Source organism: Tetrao urogallus (assembly GCF_951394365.1).
Source record: "Tetrao urogallus genome assembly, chromosome: 8".
Lineage (NCBI taxonomy): Eukaryota > Metazoa > Chordata > Aves > Galliformes > Phasianidae > Tetrao > Tetrao urogallus.
Genome location: NC_136821.1, coordinates 27,917,408 through 27,937,148, shown reverse-complemented (window position 1 = coordinate 27,937,148; position 19,741 = coordinate 27,917,408).

Genomic DNA, 19,741 nt, shown 5'->3' with positions numbered 1-19,741 from the left:
GGCTCGTGTTGACTCTTTCTTTGAACAGCACGCACAAATCCTTCTCCTTAGGGCTGTTCTCAAGCCATTATCCACCCATCCTGTATCTGTGCTTGGCATCGCCCTGACCCAGGCGCAGGGACTTGCACTTGGCATTGTTGAACTTCATGACATAGGCATTGGCCTACCTCTCAATCCTGTCCAGGTCATTGTGCCGTTGACTGCAACTCTGAGTGCAACCATCCAGTCAATTTAAGGACAACACACAACAAAAAAGGCAAAGTGTCTTGTTAAGGTATTTTTCTTACAATATTTTCACTTGAATTACTGGGCGAGTGCATGAAAAATAATCCAGGCGGGATGGATGTATTTAAGAAAAGGAGAATGTTTGTCTCTGTACTGACATTTCACTCATCTGAAGGAACACCAGGCTGTTTTCTTCAGGGAGCTGAGTTACTGCATGCACAGACATGCGCAAGTAGTGCCAAGTGTTTTGGCAAGGAGACAGTAGTACTCCATTTTCTCTTATAATTATGTCATTAACACATCTTGATCTTTTCCTAGCCATGACCTTAAATTTGAGAGTTCCCTTTGGTTTTTGACATTTCTTGTCTTAGAGAGCAAGCACCATTTGAAATGTTAATAGAGAAGGAGAAGCAAGCTATCATTTCGTGCGGTGAAACAGATTACTGATCATGGGCTCTTTATGTGCAGTAAGTTTGCTGCTGCCCTTTGGGATAAATGCCATTATAAGCGATGTAGAGGTATTCCATGAGCATTAATAGGATTGTCCTATTACTCTGTACTCATCTACTGTTAGCTCCACAAACACTAACTCATTTCTATTGGATTCATTACTCTAACAGTCTACCCTATCGATACTCTATTTTTTATTAATCCTTTCATAAGCTGAAAGTGGTGAAAATTCAAAAATCTCTACAAGCATGTCAACTTTCTGGGTAAAATTCACATATTCTGAGCTGTGTTTGTGTGGAGAATGTTTTGATGTGTATAGTATGACAGGAGAACAAAGTACTGCACAACTGCCTTGCAGACTGATACGGCTTTAGAATCAGATGAGAAGTTCAGCCCATCTCCTAGCAGATTTGGTCTTCATTTACAATGAGAGAAGGAGGTAAGGAGATCTGATGTATTTCATCATAGAGAAGTCTCATTGGAATTACTTTTGCAATGTGTTGGTCTCTCTGGAGGGCACATGCATCAAATAGAATCAAACATTCTACTTGGAACCTTGGTTAGGGATTACGAACACAAATCACAAAGGAAGTTGTACAAGAAGTTGACTTTACTCCTGTAGACTTTGAAGGCTATTAAGTAGATTGTATATTGAAGATTAAATTACATACGGCTTTGCTTGGCTTTTATTTTTCTTTCTTTTTTTTTTTTTTTTTTCTAAATCTACGTTATGGTATAATAACAACTTGTATTAATTTTCACAGAGATTCTCAATAATGACAAAAATCAGATCAAATGAAAAAGATCATTCAGATTTCCTCTGTTCCATTCTTCTCATTTTCCCCTCTCCCTTAAGGACAAAATTTCTCAAAGTCAGACTGAAGTTGTATCATATCTTCAAGATTGTGTTATATACAGTGAGTGCATTACAGGAAGAATTCCAATGTATAACTTGTAAGTTACTGAAGACTAAACCTGAGAAGGTAGAAAATATAGTTAAGCCAACATGGAGTAAACATATAAGTATGTTAAGATGTTTTTTATTTTGATTTGAGTATGAGGCTATAATAGTGCGTTTATTCACAACACAACAAGCTACTATTTCACTGCATTTAATCAACTACATTCTCTTTGAGTAGCAGTTTTGATTCTCTGTCTTTCTGTGTTTAAAATACCTTTCTACTGAGGAAACCTGATAGCAGTACAGAGGAACAGGAGTGATTCAAGTGGGAGGTGAACTATCAAGGCTGAAAAGCATTTGCCAAATGAATGAAGGCACAAGTAGAGCACGTTTCTTTCAAGTTTGCTTGATGTCAGAACACACACTTTAGATACGAAGGATTTAACACAGAGGCAACTGAAATCTTATTTTGTGCCATTTGTAGCATCCCTGCTTTCTGTGAAGCATGTTTCCCTTGCTTAATGCATCCATAAAGGTATGGTTCGTCCCTGGGAACAAAAGGGACTCTGCCTATGAGGAAGAGTGAGTGAGACGTGTTCAAAGTAGTTATAACGGAGCCCATCAAACACTGAACTTGTATTCTCTTGTTAGACCGAACTCATCCTGCTGTAGGCTGTGGTGCTAATGGACCACTAACACTGTGTCAGTGAGATCATTTTCTTCTCAGCTACCCATTCTGTCACTGTCCAAATCATGACCCCAATTAGGCAGACTTAGTTTGGTCACAGCACAGGATTTTTCCCACTAGAGAGATAATAGAATCTACAATCTGTCTTTCTGTGTTTTAGCATCCTGAATAAAGGTTCTTCTTTATTGGAAAAAAATGTTTGAAATCATTTTGGAGTCTTATATACTGTGAAGGAAGAGATGAGATGGATCAGTTTCTCATCATGCCATTAAATACCTTTCACACTGCTATCCATTCCCCACAGGTGAATAAATGAAAAGTGGAACAATTAAAATTTGGGTGATCATAACTTGAAATTTGTTTCCTTTTCTACCCATTTAAGCATGTCATTTTCCCTTTAGCTGTCACTGTGTCTGATTTACTTAATTACTGCACCATTAGTATCCATTCTTCTCAGTTTCAAAAACCTCCTTGCCAAATTTTTAATGGCATTTCTTTAAGGACACAATTTTCCATGTCTTTCAGAATTACTAGATGAAATTGTTGTCGTTAATGATCAGATCAAGAGCACAGTGACCTGCTTGCTACTTATGATTGTTATACTTGCTATGGCAACCACTGCTGATATTTAAGTTGCTTATTAATTTCTCGGACTACTTGTGCTTTCCAAACTGCATTAGCAAGAAGACTGTGATATGAGGTTCACTGCCACTGATCTGTTTTGGGTTTTCCTGTGTTGCTCTGGAGGGCTTCTCTCGGATCTGGATCTGTCTAGGAGTAGCTGCTTGTATTTTGCTAATGGAGAGAAGCAGTTGGAAAAGAGCCATGTTTTGTACGACTCTGCTATGAATTAGCCATGTTGGAAAACTCTTGGCATTTGCAGGAAGCTGTGAGTTCTGAAATGCAGGTTACAAGTTGGCTTTGATCAGGCTTTCTTCCCTCCGTGTTGCAATTTTACTGTAAGGGTGAGTTTCTACATCACTCTGCAATTGCTGTCTGTTTAGTTTATGTACAAAAGAATCACAAGAAAGTATATTGCACCTGCTTTGTTTAAGCTTGTTTTTCGGGGAAAAGAAAATCAAATGTATTCTAATGTTGTGAACTTTGCTACAAAGGACAAATAGTGGCATTTTTGTAATGGTGATGTTCTTGCAAAGGCCTGATCTCAGCCAATGCTAAATCACTGCATCTCAAGCTGCAGGAGGGTTGTGCTCTTTGTCAACAAGTGAACAGTGGGGCAGTTCAAACACAATGTGTTTGCTGGTTCTATTTGTACCTGGCCTGACCAATACATACTTAAGTATTTCTATAATCTTGTTGTTGCTGACTTGGCCAGGTGCCATGTGAAATGTGTCAACTAATACCGTTTCCAACCGCTTTTACTGTGGAGAAGTAGTGAAATTGCCAATTACAGTAATAAAAAATGAAAGGGCCACGAGAACTGACAGCACATTGCGCTGAGATGGCTGTAAGCTGCAGCCTGATACCTCAGCTTTGTGACAGAGACTGTAATGAGAAGAAACAACATTGCATTGGTTCATCTTTTGTTTTGCTGACTGTAATGAGAATGGGAAATGATGTTAATTTAACCCATTCTTTCTTCCTCTGAAGTATGAATAGTGATTCTCTTCAGTACTCTTCCCCACTGTTGCCAGTGCCAATCCTCTCCAGTGTTAGAAGGGCTCCTGGCAGCATGCACGCTTACTCGCAGAATGGATTGTATTTAGTGCTCTGCCAGCCTAGTGCAACTGACAGATATGTTAGCAAAAAATTTCTTATTCTTGTCAGTCTGAACAGCAGGCTACATTCATTGAATATGTCAAGTATTATAATTTGATGAGAGCTCATTCTCCTGATACAGATGCTAACTACATGGCTCCCGTGAGCAGATGCTTATTCAATCCTTCCTGCACGTTAGTGTGATACAAAGACAGATATTCTCCTATTGTTTCTCTGAAACACGACTCACACCTTTTATTTCAAACTATTTTCAAAGACAGCTCACAAATAAAAAAAGATATGAACTTATGTACTATATTTATTTATTTATTTAAGAAACAAATTCTTTTGTGAGCAGAACCTGGTTTTAAAAATCATTCTATCTGTGTATTAGCGCTTTATGTCCCCCTAATTGCCTCCCACTGCCAATTTTAACCAGTTTGCTCCAGTTCTCTCATTACTGCTTGACAATCTTCTTCTTGCAGGAAGCCTATCTCCTCCTGGCATTCCCTGTTTATTTAGCTGGACAAATTGCCACAGCTCGTTCAGAGCACATGTGTGCTGATTTGCTAGTTGTTATCTCTGAGAATGGGAAAAGATCTTTCCCTCAGCTGAGACAGCAATTTGGATTTCTTTTCAATAATCTACTGTCCTCATGATATTTGTAGGAGTTTCACACCTCTCAAAGCTATGCCTTTTAAAAAGTGACCACTAAGTTGAAGAGTTATTAAAGTAAACAACTGTATAGGTATGCTGCATAGATTTTATTTTATTGGGAATCTGGAGAAAATAGTGAGAGTCCAAATGATTTGGGGGCAGGAGATAATATGTAATGTTAATCTGAGACATTTTCATTGCCCTGAAAATCAAATCAGCCTTAAAATTGCATGAGGATATAATTTTCTTTAGTTATTTGGTGATGAGGATAAATGTAAAATCTTTTGTTGAAGAGGAAACTGTAGAATCTATTTTAAGTGAATAGAAATTAAAAGTGTTTTCACCTTGCCTGTATTCATGAATGTTAACCTCCATGAAAAATATGCTTAATGTTGTTACACTTAGTACTAGGAAAAGAAACTAAGACAAATGTAGGGGATCATTTTTGGAGAAAAGATTAATATTCCATCCTCTGACTGTGTGTATCTCAACCAGTGCTTTCAGTGCTTTACTGTGAGAGACTGCAGTTGTTTGTTTTTGTGTAAATGTCAGGCAAGATAAAGTAATCCTTACCTGAGGTTGCTAAAGATTTTGGAGGAATATTTAGTATGGAATATTACTTTCTCCACAGATGAGTCATTATACAGCTAATCTGTTTTACCCTGACTGGGTTCGTCCTTCTGATGTATCTCACACAGTGAATATTGATCTGCCACTCTTGCCCTGAGTTGGCTTTTGCTCTCTGCCTGTTTCTAAGATGTTCTTTGGTTTTCTGTTGTTGTCTTTCTGTCCATTGTTGTCTCTGAGCTACACTTCTATCCTCTGATACCTGCAAGTCCTTCAAAATTTTCTTTTATAGATATTTTATACATTTTTTTCTTCCTACTCAAATCAGGTCAAGGAAGTATTCCTGCAGTAGCTTATTTATTAATATTTACTTGTTAACCTGCTTTTCAGAAATGTGACATACAATGTATGGGCTTTTGGCCATGGTGTACTATGTCAATCCTTTATTGTATTAAAACTTCATACGGATAGGTTTTGCATTCCTAATTGTTTAAAAGGAACAAACAAACAAACAAACAAAAAGGTGCAAAAGAAATACTGATTTCAGGTGAACATAAATTAGTTCAGTGCAAAGCAATCAGAAACCTTCACCTTTATTACTTTCAGGAAACCAAAGAAAAAATACTTACAATACCAGAGATTAATGTAGGAAACAGATAATGGTGTTACTTAATCTCTTTCCAAAGCAGTTGCTGGATTCAGTTTCCAGTAGGGATTGGTAGGTGAACCAATACAAGGGCGTGACTCAAAATAAATGTTTACCACAAGGCAAAACAAGTGGCAGTTCTTCTCTGTTCCATTTGTGATAGCATTGGGAGCCCTTTCAAAGGAGGAAAAAAAAAGGGGGTGGGAGCTATTGCCACCAAATATTATCAAATGGAATGGATCTTTTTTATTGCATGGAAAAGATCAAGTAATCTTCTGAATATACTGTATTTAAAAAAAAAAAAAAAGTGTTCATAGAGTTAAAAAATTATGAACTTGAGTTTTTATAAGATCTGAAAGGTCAGGAGGGTAAGCAGATGGCTAGCTGTAGAATTTATTGTGCTTTTAGCAATTGTTTTTATGTTCCAGGTGAAACCTTGCAAGCTGATGAGCCTGTAAAATTCTACAACTCTGCATTAGAGTGAGAATTATGCTCATAATATGCATGTGATTTTAGAGATCAATATATCATCTGTTTATTATCTGCCAAACACTCACAGGATTAGTATTATGAAGTATGATTTTTACTCTTCTGCAACAGCGCGTCTATTTCTTGCCCATTTTGCATTAATGTTTCCTTTGTGAAAATAATTCAAATAAACTAATGATAACAAAGTGATATCCTGTGATAGCCTGGTAATGCCAAGTGACATTCCAGCAACCTTTCTGTACTCAAAAATGACAAAATTTTACAAGGCATGTTAAAAAAAAGATTATTGCTCACAATTCCTCACATGTGACAAGCTATCCTCAACAGAGTCAGTATTACCAGGATCTCAGTGCAGTGCCTTGTGAGAAGGTTAACAATATCAGTGCAGAAGAGTCAAAGCAGAGTTCACCAGCACCTACACATCCCCATTGTCAGACAGTTATTTCTGTTCTCCCAAGAGCTCTCTAGAAAACAGCTCCCCCTCTGTAGCTGTGTTATATTCCAGTGGGCAACATTTTGTGTCTCTGTAGATGTATTTCTTCATTGAGTGAAGAGATGTCCAAACACGTAAACAGCATCTCAGGCTATGTACCAGAATCAGGCTACTCTCCTGGGCTTGCAGCAATAGCTTGAATGTAGGTCAGTACAAGAACACAGCTAATTCGACTGTTAAGCCTACGTAGCAGGTCCTTCTTATTCTTACTTCAGTGTGTGAAGCCAAAGGGCACATACATGAAGTACATGGGCTCCTGGACCATGACAGGAGTCTCTACGACAGTGTAAATAATGAAATAGCGGTGGAAATTTCCTGGTGTCCAATTGGAGTTGAAAAGCATAAATGCTTTGTTTCTATCTTTGAAAACTTCCTAAACATTCTTTCAGAGAGAACTCTGTGTGTTTGAGTATTCTGTGACAATAAAAATAGAGTACAGGGTAAATTCCAATCGCTTCTAATTAATTCAACCCTTGGTTTTGGTCTCCTGTCTAAAGAAGACTGACCAGGCATAAGAAGTGGGACAAATGAGGATGGCCATCAGTATTGTGTTCAAAACCTAACTCAGGAAAGAAAAGTTAAAAGCTGTATTTTTTTCCTTAGGTGGAGGAAGAGGCACACATGCCTCACATGCAGGAGGTCATTTTACAAGTCTGTGTATGTGGTGAGGCATATCTTTAGAAGAGACATATTACACTCTTAACAAATTCAGCCAACACATCAGCCAAGATGATCTTTAATTTTCCAAGAAGCAGAGCTTTCTCATTGTGGTAATAATTCTCACAATAGAGAATTCTTGTCATTCCAGACTGCTGATTGGCTCGTGTCCTAGTAAGATTTCTGGTGCTGAGTAGCGGTGGAAGAAGAAGTAGAGATTGTGGTAGGCTGATGTTCTGAAACCATCTGTCCGATTTTCAAAAGCTTGGGCCTGTATTCTTGCTGAAATAATGCATAGGAACTGTAATCAAATAGATCTCAATCAGGAAGAAATGAGGGCAAATGGAAATGGTAGGAGCAATATTTGCAAAATTTGTATGGTTGAAATCTTTGCCATCTATGCAGATGTAGCGTTTTTATCATGGAAGACATTATTTGTCATGATTTTATGGATTGACTATTGTGCTCAGGTTTAGGTTGTGCTACTGCTATACCAGGTAGAGTCCCATTATGTTTTATTGTGATTTGAAGTTGGTTACCTAAGATAAATTATGAATAATAATTACCTTTCTGTTCAAGTTTCATTGTTGTTGTACACACGGTTTTAAATCAGACTCAGTCTCAGAACTGGTACTCTGCTAAATTCAGAATCTGAACGGTTGCTTTTCAAGTAATTCCACCCAAACTCCCTCCCACACCCACACTTGCCCTTAGCTTAGCACCTCTGTGTTCACTGGAGTCGCTGCATAGTTTCTGCACAAAAAAAATAAGAGCAGTTAACTAAATGCTAATTAAAAGCAGCATGTCAGTTTATTGTGCACAGTAGGAGCAGTCACAAAAGAACATGAACCTGAATCAACCTTTTATCTTTTTTTTCTCTTTTTGCTTAGCAGACCTCAGGAGGGCTGAAGAAAAATCCTATTAGGATAACTCAAATTAAAATTTGAGATGAGCCTAAAAAGCTTCTGTGAAATAATCTGTTAGTGCCTCCAAATTTCAATGCAGTAACTGCTCAGCCTGAAAGATAAGTATGCCATAACTTCTGAAACCCAAAATTTGCAAGCTATCTTGGGCTCCTGTTAGTTCTGGTTCTTCTTAGTTTTGGGCTTGGTCCTGTGAGGCTTGTTGATGTTACTGAGACCTCGAGGCACTCAGCAGCTCACAGACATGTTCAGTATCTACAGCGACTAGTCCCTATAGGCCTGATCTGTGGCATGTTGCCTGGAATGAGGTTTTATATTTCACTTCAGTGGACTTTAGGTTAAGCCTTAAGATATGGGATAGAAACAGATAGTGAGGACAGGACGAAAGGTGGACCAGAGGCAGGAGTATGAAGAGAACTAAAATGTCATGAGGAGAAGCTTGAAGGACTGGAGAAGTTCACCTCACATACACAGAGCTTGTTTATAATCTTGGGTTGCCTCTTAATACTTGGGACTGTCAAACTCTACAGTAAAGCAAATTGAGATTATTTTCTTGTTGGCAGCATTCAAAAATGTGTCTGTACAGAGGAAGGACAAACCTTCACTGCTGCAGTGGAGTTCTATCAATTTACATCAGCACGAAGTAGGGATGCAAAGTGTTATAAAGACATTTTCAAGTGCTTCCCGCAGCACGGGAGAGGGAATTTTTTCCTATGCTTTTGAGTACAAAAGAGCTTGTTCCTTTAGCTGATATCTGCCATCTTTCATGTTTTTTGTGAAGTACTGAAAGTCCAAATATTTTCTTAAGGTTGAGTTTGCTTAGTTGTGAAAACCATGAGGTGTGCACATTTTGATCGCTCTACCATATTGTCTTATAATTATATTGCTTTCAAAAAGCATCCCATCTTGTAGGTCTTTCCCATTGCTGCCTTTGCTTTGCTGTTAGAGTGGGTCAAGTTGTGTGGCCTTCTCACAACTGTATGGCCACCTCCTAGCAGAAATTTTATGCTGGGTGCCAGATAGGATCCAGCACACCAGAGGAGGGCAATTTTTTCAACAGCCTTCTCTTTACTCCTTTAACCCCCACCGACTCTGTTTAATTTATCAGATATCAGTATAATATGATAAAAGAGCCCTCGTTTTAAAGGATACTCCAGGTAAATTAGTGATAACATCAGTTATGCATACGACAGAGTAATAATTCATGTGAGCAGTAATGATTTTACTTGTAAGGTAAGCAACGAAATACTGTTAGGTTACCCAAATAGATGCATTTACTAAAGAGCCTATTCTCATTACAGTTTATTATAAACATACTGTTAGTTTTCTTGTCCCTCTAGTTCTCCAGAGAGTATACATCAAAAAGCAAAAGTTTTAAGTCAGTTTTAGCTCAAGCCAAATTCATCAGATAATTAAAAATGTTTCTACAAATATATTAACAGCAAGAAGAGGGCTAATCTCCATCCCTTATTGGATGGACAGGTAATGTTATCAGCAAGATTCTATGATTCTAAGATAAAATACTGTATCTGGAACAGCACAGAGAGTCCTATAATCTACATTCACCAATAACAACTCCCTTCTGGAGGGCTGGAAAATGCACTGCCTCTATATCCAAGTGCTTTCTTTCTACCTTCACCTGGAATTGCAGTAAAATTACAAATGCGGTGCTAGGACACAACAGCATGCTAGTAGAGAGCCGACAAGAGTAGCAGATATTGTAGTGTAATGTATTACTACCCATCCTTGTCTTACCTACCTGTTTTGTCATTTTATACCAATCATTTTCAGATCATTTGGCTTTTCTTTTCTGGTCTACTGCTTTCCTCTAGCTCTTAATTTCATCTGGCTGAGAAGCAAAAATCATATTGTAATAAGAGGCCAAGATATCATCAGATTTGCCAGTGTCAATAAATATTTTTAAGCTTTTGACAGTCAAGCCGTGTAAATCCAAGAGATTTGAATTGTTTCAGATACACTCCAGTTATTTTCTTATAAACCCTTAGAGAGGTTACTGGGTTTTCATGCTTTTCTCAAAGCTCATAAGAAGGATAAAGATCTCCAATACTACCAAGTACCAAGTTATTCCCTTAGCTCTAGAATCATCCTTCTAGCTTCAGTGACTCTGTGAATGGGATCATCTTCTAACAGCTTCTGATTCAGTTTCTTTAGTTTTGAAGACCCCTAGTGTTCAAAAATGTCTCATTTTGCTAGCAAAATTAGGGATCCCATGATTCTGCCATATCCTTTTCTGCCTGATCTCTTCTCTAGGAAATTACTTTTGCATACTAAGAAGCAAAAGTTACACTCCATTAAATCACTGACTTGTTTTGTTCCTCAGTATCTTAGGCTGAGTTCTGTTACTGAATGAACAAAGTATTATTCGTTGAATCATTACCGGTCATCTGTGGCATTTTAGCACATTAAGGAATTTCTCCGATTTTGAAACAGCTGTTGCAGGTTGAAAAATCAATGGATTCTTTCCCATCAGATAGCACAAATCCCTTCACGATACCAGTAGTTTCTCATTGAATGCCAACAATTTATAATGATTTAGGACCACAGGAACAGAAATGAGCTTAACGACAAGCCTGTGATAGAGGTTTGAGAAGACGTCCTGAACTTTTCCTCTAAAATCATTAATCTTTATTTATTTCCATTTTGTTAGATGGCCCTGAGCAACACAGATCTGACTTTACTGTATGATTATGCTAAGCTTTCTGTGTGTTCTCATTAGTGAGAAGGCTAATTTCCTACCTGCTTTTATAACCCATTATATTCTAGTTCTTTAATATACATGCTGTATAGTCACAAATATGGATGTTCAGGAAGTCAACACATAAGGGTACCAGATCCCTTGTTTCCATCAAATTGTTTTTCTCGCCAGGGCTGTACAGTTACTCTGTGCATGTCCCAGCTCCCTGTTGGGACTGAGATGTCTGAAGTGGTTTCAGTTCACTGGAAATGAAGCGTGAAAACATGAAGTAAGCCCACATTGTTTTTCACACACGGTGATTTTCTGTACTTGATACAGAGAGTATTAGCAACTCACCAGTTATTTTTGCAGTATACTCTTTACTATGAAGCATGAAATGTTCTAGAATTCCAAAAGCAAGTATCTAGAGCAATCAGTTGAAGTATTAATGCATTATTGTAATGAATTTCTCAAGTATGATATGTACTGAGCTTATTTCTTCTAAAATTTCCCTGGAACACATTTAGCACCAGGTACAGGAATTGCACCACACTTAAAACCTGCACATTTTATTCCGTATTATTTCTTGAGCATTTTGCATTGCTTTTTATAATTCAGCCTGGTTTAGGAATACTGTCAAGAATAGTATAAAAGCATTAATGGGTATAAAGGACATATAATAATTGATGATGAAGTATTTTTTTTATTGTTCAGAAGAATTACTCGAGGCTACCCTTTGGGCTTTTTTTCTTGTTGAAAGGATGCACCTCAGAGCCTTTCTGATTTTCTCCTGACAAAAGAAGCTGCAACTACAAAACAGAAGAAAAAAAAAAAAAAAAGAAAGAAATATCATTCTAGATTAAAAGATCTACATTAAAATTAGTAACACTTCCCCATAAGTACAGCATGTAACTAGTAGCACATCTGGAAAGTGCAAAGGGGTTTTAGAGACTGTCTGATCCTATCTCAAATGGTCTGATTGATGCTACTTGCAGACAAGGTGTCGAGGGCTATGAAAGAAGTAATTGCAGAGTTTCTATTTGTCACAATATTCCTTGATGGGATTTCTGATGCCAGTAATTTGTCACAGCAGTTCATTGTCTTGCAGGATGTCAAGCAGAATGGAGATGCCAGAGAGCTGATGATTTGCTTTGAGAACATCAATGTTAGGACCGTGGGATTGATAGCATGTATTGAGGTGTCTGAGGAAGGGCTTGTTTTAGGAGAGGATTGGTGGCTGTTACCATTTTTTCATATGCTGCAATTCCTATGTTCAGATTGCTGTTTTCCATGAGATCTCACCTCGAATGTATTTGATCTTGTGCTCTACAGCAAACCTAATGTTATGAACCTACACAACACTTGTTAAGCAGCAGGTCTGCTTGGGATTTAAACCTTCCACAGCATTTTCCCCACAGTTTACAAACTGTGGAGGGAAGGCATTTTTCCTTGGGATGCTTCCCCATGCTGCTAAAAAGCTATGGCCTCCTATTGACACAATGTGCATCTGTAGAGGGACTATCTTGGCAGAGTGGACATTGAGCTTGCCCTTAGGGTGCTGGGGCAGGTCCTACATCTGCCACCCCAACACATTTGTGATTTCTCCTACTCCTTGGTCTTTTCCTCGCCCAAAGAGGCATGCAATGGGAACAGTAATATTTTGTTCCTCTCACTCTTTTTCTATAATGCATTTTCATTAAAAATACCTTAAGGCATAGGCAAGTCCTCCCTATGCAAAGTTATTGCCTAGTTTAGAGAGATCTCAGCCTTGGTGCAGAGATTTATGGGGATTCATTCATACAAATAATAAGTCATATTCTTGTTTCAGTGATGCTCTGCATGGGTTTAACATTAAAAAAATACAAAGGAAAAACTATACAAGGAACTGGAATTGAAATCCTGGCATTTCTCAGAAATTCTACTGTTAGGTCTATTCTATCATTATTCTTCAAACAGATCATGCATACATAAATTAAAGGAAGGACCAGTGATCTCCTCTGGGGAGAAAGGCAGCTATGCCTACTGTCATACCAGAGCATAGAAAAACAACTTAATTGTTATACATGTCACTGATGGCAAGTCCCAGGCATAAGCTGCTATAATAGCTCCAGAAAAAAAAAAAAAAAAAAACAACACACAAATGAACATAGAGAAAAACTGACTGTCAAAGCGCATGCTCAGGGAGTTTAAATAAAGGCAGAAAAGGAAGAATGCATTGGTAAAAATAAATGCAGTGCAAAAAGATTGCATTGTATGTTGAAAAGCCTTGTGGCCTCTCAGTGGAGTCTTTGGTGGCTGCCATAAGGCCAAAGAGCAGGTGAGCAGTCAGATAGAAGAGATCAGAAAATCAAGGGAGCAAGATATGGAGACTAAGTATTAAACCATATTCTGTACCTATTTGTTTAATTCTGAACATAAAAATTAAAATACAGAATGAACGAGAATGTGGCCTGAAATATAGGTCTTTGTTGGCCTGACAGTTTCAGTACACCATATATAATGTGGATACTTTTATTCTTACCCACGCATATTTTTATTCTCGGGCTGCACATTGGTCTCTGAGGAGGACTGCATGTTAGGCTGGGCTGGCTGCTGACTGAGCAAGTGAACTCGCTCTGTCTTTGCAGCCACTGCTACAGCTCAGGTAGGAGTTTAGGGGGCATCCAGTTTAATCTCTAGGATGCACCTGCAGATGTTGTGTCCTGGTGGCATTAGGAGGTCTGGTAAGGTAGAATGTGGCTACAGTAGGTAGACAAGAAGAGGTCAGTGAGAAAGGATGCTGTATCAGCCAAATAGGATTTTGAGAGAAGCTTCAGGGAGAAGGGAGAGCAGAAGAAGCTAAACAACACCACAGAGACAAAATAAAGATTAAAAAAAAAAAAAAAAGAGAGAGAGAAAAAAAAGGGAAAGTAAGGAAAAAAAGCAAGGGTGGCATACGGTGGGGTATTACTGAGTGTCCAGTGCATCGTGAGACGTTAAAGGAAGGCAGGATAGAGATAACTGAGCACAGGAAGGAAAAATGTCAAGGTGGCAGTAATGAATAAGCTATCCTGAGCAAGGTTGATCTAACAATATTCAGTAACTAAATTGTTTCTTCCCTTACTGCATTGTACCAGGACATAGTAAATAATTTGTCAAATGAATTTTCAGTAGAACCCGGTCAGTTCTTAGGATGTACGGAAATACATCAGAATAATAATGTCTGATCAGAAAAGTGAGGGTAACACTTTAAAAACATACTAGGATAATTTTTCTTTCTGCTGTTCATGCAGCATAAAATAATGATCTCTGAAAATACTCTTAGCAATCACTAACTAGAAAATTTCAAAATACAATGACCTTGCAAGTTTATTTTACTGCTTTATATTACAGGAAGGAAGGCCAGATTTTTAGATTGGCTAGAAGTACAAGGCAACTGTTCTCTTTCCTAGAGTGCAGACCTCTCCAGTGGGGCTGTCTGTCAGAAAGACACCAACCTGTAGTATCTGCTATGTCCCCATGGGCCAATGTCACTCACAGGTGTTGTGGTCAGTTAGCTAATTCAAAGTAAACTTAAAAGATATTTTCCAGACGGTGTCTGTGCTTTTAATTGCTTTTAATTAAACTATTTTTTTTCAAAGCTGACACCTTAAGGGGTTATTAAATACTTGCATTTAACAGCAAATAGTATTTCTGAGTTTGCGTCAGAGAGAATGAACTTGGTGGACAGAGGTGTAATCTTTTTTGTGTGCTTTCTTATTGCCCCTTCTCATTACTCCAAGCTTTCCACATGCCCTGAATGATGCCAGAAGTCTTTGCCCAAATGCATTTTGGAGAAGGCAGATAAAAGAGGTAATGATGTCACTATAATGGATCATTAATTTTAGTACCAAACTTTATCAATTCTGTATTTTCTCTCATTCACTCCTGGAATCTATAGGTTAAAAAAGTTTGGCATATCCAGCGGGTGAGGGAAGGTTTTAAAACAGGCCACCACATACTGTAGAACCATCTCAGCAGGCACTGATAAAGCTGAATGATCTTATCTATAAATCATACTACAGCTTGGCACAACTCATCTGTGCATTGCATGCCTTACAAGTGGTTTGGTTTTCCTACTAGAAACAAAGCCAAAATGTGTTTATCAGAAACAACTGGAGCCTGGAAGAAATATGTATATATAATCAGGTGGACAAGTGTGAATCTCGTGCAATTGAGATGAGATTAAAAATCGCTGTGTGAGCTGGCATGGAGGACGATGTGGTGCTGGGAGCAGAAGGCACACTGGTGGCAGACCAGAAGACAGGATAGGCTGGCTGCAGCAGCCTCTGCCTTAGTGGATGAGGCTTTGAAAAGACACAAGTTAGCTATGGGATAGGCTTGGCAAGATTTTTGTCAATAGAGAGCTGAAAATATAAGTTGTACTGAGCAAGACTGTTGGAGGTCATCTGGAATGCTTCTCAAGGATTTCCTAGAGACAAGGGCTTCAGCCTGGTAGTGAGGAGTTTAGTTTGCTAAGAGATGCAATTCTTCTCTGAGAAATAAAAATACCAAGTGCTGGCAGTAACTTCTTGGGTGACAGGCGGTGCAGGTGGGAGGCCAGCCACAAACACACTTAATGCACAGAATTAGATGCATGTTTTCCTGGCTAGCAGAAAGTTCAGAGCAGCCTCCCGCCTGGACTAACATGGGCAGCTGTGCAATTAGCATGGGCCATGATCAATTCATGAATGCACTTACACAAGCTGGTTTTCTGAGGGAGCAGAGAAGTCATCTAGGTGAATCAAGGCCTTACAGCAGGTGAAGACTGTCAGGTCAGATATGTTCCGATACACCGACACTGTGCTGGATGTGATGGAGTTTGTAGGAGCTGCAAGCTCTTCCTCAGCTTTTATGAGCTACAAATGCCACTGTTTCCTTCTTACCTTATGTGTCCTTGTTCACTACGTAAAATATTTGCTGCCTGGTAGTTTGACCTGTCAACTAATAATTTTATCAAACATTAAACATTCTACAATCTTAGATTACAATATTATTGCATGATTATTTCCCTTAAGCGCAGTCCCCTACATTCCAAAAAAGTGCTCTGTTTGTTCAGTAATTGGCTGTGCTTCATCTAAAACAGTGATATATTGATTTCCAATCAAGGTGAGCTTTCATGTTGCCATTTAGAAAGATGTGTTTCGGCAAGTCTCTATTAAGGTACTTTATATTCTCACTCGTCCTTCAGCTGGGAGACAAGGCAGCACTGTTCCCACTACATGCCTCCTGGACCATCTCGTTCAGCCCCAGCTCCTTTATTCCACTTTCTGTTGGTGTGGGCCACAGTACGTTGGTTGATATGCTGGCTGACAGGAGCTGCTTTACCCACTACTCTTGGTGTCTTATATTTTATCTAGAAACTCTCTCTCCAAGCTCCAGAAATACTGCCCACACAGTACTGCTGCCTGTGAGGGACGCTGTCTGCAGACATTCCCCTTTGCAATAGAGAACACATTAATTAGCAAACTGCTCCTTTGATGATCATTGTCAAATATTATCACCTTGTCCAAAGGTGTGGCATCAGAAGGAAGGGTGTGTGTCTCTTTTTTCCCTTGTTTTTTTTTTTTTTTTTTTTTTTAATTAATTGCATTCTGTTCGCATCAGCACATACATAATAAGAAAGGCCAGCCTTCTGTCTGGAAATACCGTGTTTACCCTGGAAAATGACTGAAGATATTCCAAGTGAAGGCAGTAGCTAATCAAGAAACTTAATGCAGCAGTAATATGGAAGTTATTTATTTTTTTATCACACCTTTGTGTGCATTTTTATGAATTCTGAGTTTTTCATAAGCCTGTGAATGCAAATCAGACGAACTATTTCTTTATATGCAAAACATACAAAAATCTTTTCCATAAAATTTCTGCTCAAGGCAGGGAAGCCTAATCTTGACTTTTCCAGATTTCTGAGGAATTTAACATGAATGAAAATGATGTTAAGGTATCAGGACTATTCCTGTGCACTGTAACTATGGAGATGCTTTTCTGAAGCTTGTATTATGAGGTGTAGGAAACAGCAAAATACCAGGTAAATCTTTGTATTGAATTGTGCTTTTAATCACACTGAGTTTTACTGATTTCAGTATCCATGAAATATGCAGTGATTTTAGACAGACCAATAACTTAATATTCCAATCCATATCTTACTTCAGGTTTTGCTTTTGTCCTTTGCTCAAAAAATATTGTATACTATTGAAATTTATCACCTTGGGTGAACTCGGAAAGGTTTAGGTGAGGGCGTACTGTTCTCAGTGCTTTTTAAAACTGCTCTGGAAAAAGTGCTCTGATTGCTGTCTAGTGCACACACATATTTAAACAGCTCCCGCTAGCTTGCTGGGTAAATGAATATCTTTACCACTGAAAGAGAAACAAGTAATCTACGCAGGAGATTCCCTTAGAGGAAAAGCTAAGAAAAAAAAAAGCTAAAATTATGGACAATGAGAAAAACAGCGATGAGTGTGTCTGACTGTTCATAGCACAGGTGATAAACTTTGGTTAAGTATGACATAAAGAGAAAGGAAAAAAAAAATCAAGGCTAAGGTACGCAGAGTGAATCTGTTGTTTATCCCAATGTGAGAATTTCAACTCTTGATTACTGTTGACATTCAAGCTATAGATAGATAAAGCTCAGTTATAGAAAAGCGTTATAACATATCCTTTTTTTAAAATATGAAAGTCTGATTATGGTGTGTTAGCAAGAAGGAAGAACAACTAAATACTTTAAACCCTGAAGTAAATTTTAAGTTCTTATTAGAAAATGATTTACAGAGAAAAGGATCTAATTCAGAAAGGATGGATTTGCGAAGAGTTGAAAATAGCAACTCTAATTCAATTGCAGCGCTTTCAGCAGGCAGGGTATGTGGCTGGGATGACAGAAGCATCTCTTTGAAAATCATTCCTATCAGGCTCAGACCCATAGCCAGTAGAGGAGACAAAAACAGGCGTTATTAACCAAGACTTGAAGCTCTTGCACTAAACTACACATAACAAAATGTCCTCCTGGAAGGGTGAATCAGGACATTTTTACAGATGGAAGCTAAACAGATAGTAAGCACGTCCCTCAGCATTAGCTGGATACTACCAGCAGTGCAGTGCTTTGGTAGGAGCTGTGGGAGTCCATACAAAATGTTTCAGTGAATTTCTAAATATCTTGAGGTTTCCAACTGGCTGTGTGACTAAGGTGACTCACCAATGGTTTTGAATCATAGAATCATAGAATAACTTAGGTTGGAAGGGTCATTAAAGATCATCTATTTCCAGCTCCCCTGCCCCTTCTGTAAGGGATTTACTCACCAGATATAAGCACTTTCCATCATAGATCTGGGACTGGAACAAACTGCCTGCTATCCCTCACAGTGCCCAAAACCACCAAACCTGTTTTTGGCATCTTTCCCTCTGCTGAGTGTTAAAACCCACTGCTTGTCATTGAACGCAGTGCTGAATGTGCCATGTATTAAATTGTGCAAATGGTTTCCACATTTGTTTTTCTGCCACCCTTAGACCAAACTATGTGACCAATAAATTCACAAGCTGTTATGCTTGCCAGTGAACGACAGAGATTATATGAATGTAGCTCAAAAAACGGGGGGTGAATATGACCTGCAGAAGATTTGAAGGGAAAGAATTTCCTTTCTTGGCAAGGTAATAGAAGTTATGAAAGTTCATTCCAGAAAAGAAATGGTCAGGAGTATGGTGGCCCAATGTCAAATGGGAAATTAAAAAGCGGGAATGCAAGTGGTGGTTGTTTAATAAATAAAAGAATATGTGTCTTACAGATGAAGAAAGTGTAATCTATCTCATCAGAGAGACTTGACAATAGTTTGATATTAGCTTTAGAAAATGCTTGACAGATAAAGGCCCAAATTTTGTTCTTGTGCACAACCCAGGGCTGCGTTCTGGGAATGGGATGTGGGGGGATTGTATTGCTGTTCCATGTGGCTCAGAGAGAATCTTGAGAGGTGTTCAGCTCTACACCCCAGTGTACTGCTCTCTCTACACACAGACACGACCTGAGTCATGTACTAGATATATTTTGCATTAATAGCCCTGTAATTGTTCATGCTTGGGGCAAGGACTGTCGTGGTACTCATATGTACCTCTGCAGAGCAAATAAATCACGGAAATAATGTCTTCGCTCTCTATTCTGCACATTTAAAGTATATTTTGCCTCCAGTTCCTAATTTTGGCAGATACTTTTTTCATTATTTCAGATTGATTACATGAGGGATTTGGTAACACTTTGCAATGGTCAACAACTGTGAATATCTCCTTCTAAGAAAAATTACATTTTGGAACTTAATTAGCATGATGGAGTGATATATGTTTAAATTAATGCCTACCTTCTTAAAGAGGTATCTTGGATGGGGAAGGGAGGAATTTTCTGAAAGTAGACTTGAAAATGAAATGAATGACTAATGGATAACTAAGAATTCATTGCACGCTTTTTATGCAGGGCTTCCTCTGACCTATTTTCAGGCTGTATCCAAAATAGCTGTTTCCAGTCTCATTTTTCACATAAATTGAAAAAATACACATACTTTTGTTGTTGTTGTTTTGTTAGTGGTGGGTTTTTTTTTGTTTTGTTATAATTTTAGTCAGAATTTCAATGTTTTG